Raw genomic sequence first — 455 nt, 5'->3', positions numbered from 1 at the left:
TGTTGCCTGAGTTATTTTATATATCGGCCTCTTTTCTCCCCCATATAGTTTTCAGTTTGTGCATGATTTGTATGTGATTAGTTTCATTACTCTGTACGACCGTGCATGTTGCTAAAGAAATCTCTTAACTCGACGAGGTTACTCTTGTTCGACTAGAGTCGGTTGGTTATAACCTTGGCGTGGAAGGAGAAAGTTGCGTGTTAACTCTCTTTTTACTTCCCATTTCTATACATATTGATACAACATTAGCTATCAAGTTTTGATTTTATTTTTTTTTTCCATCTAAAAATTGATTAGTGGTAGAAAGAGTCCTGGCATACCGCATTTCGTGACATTGAGAAGAGAACAAGAACCTATTGATTAGTGGTATTTTGCCCTTCCCATTAAAAAAAAAAAATACTGTGCTGAATTGGTGCCTCTTTTCATTATTGCATCCCCTTCTGTATGTAGTTAGG

Source organism: Carya illinoinensis, chromosome 11 (assembly GCF_018687715.1).
Source record: "Carya illinoinensis cultivar Pawnee chromosome 11, C.illinoinensisPawnee_v1, whole genome shotgun sequence".
Lineage (NCBI taxonomy): Eukaryota > Viridiplantae > Streptophyta > Magnoliopsida > Fagales > Juglandaceae > Carya > Carya illinoinensis.
Note: the sequence above shows the minus strand (reverse complement) of the source record.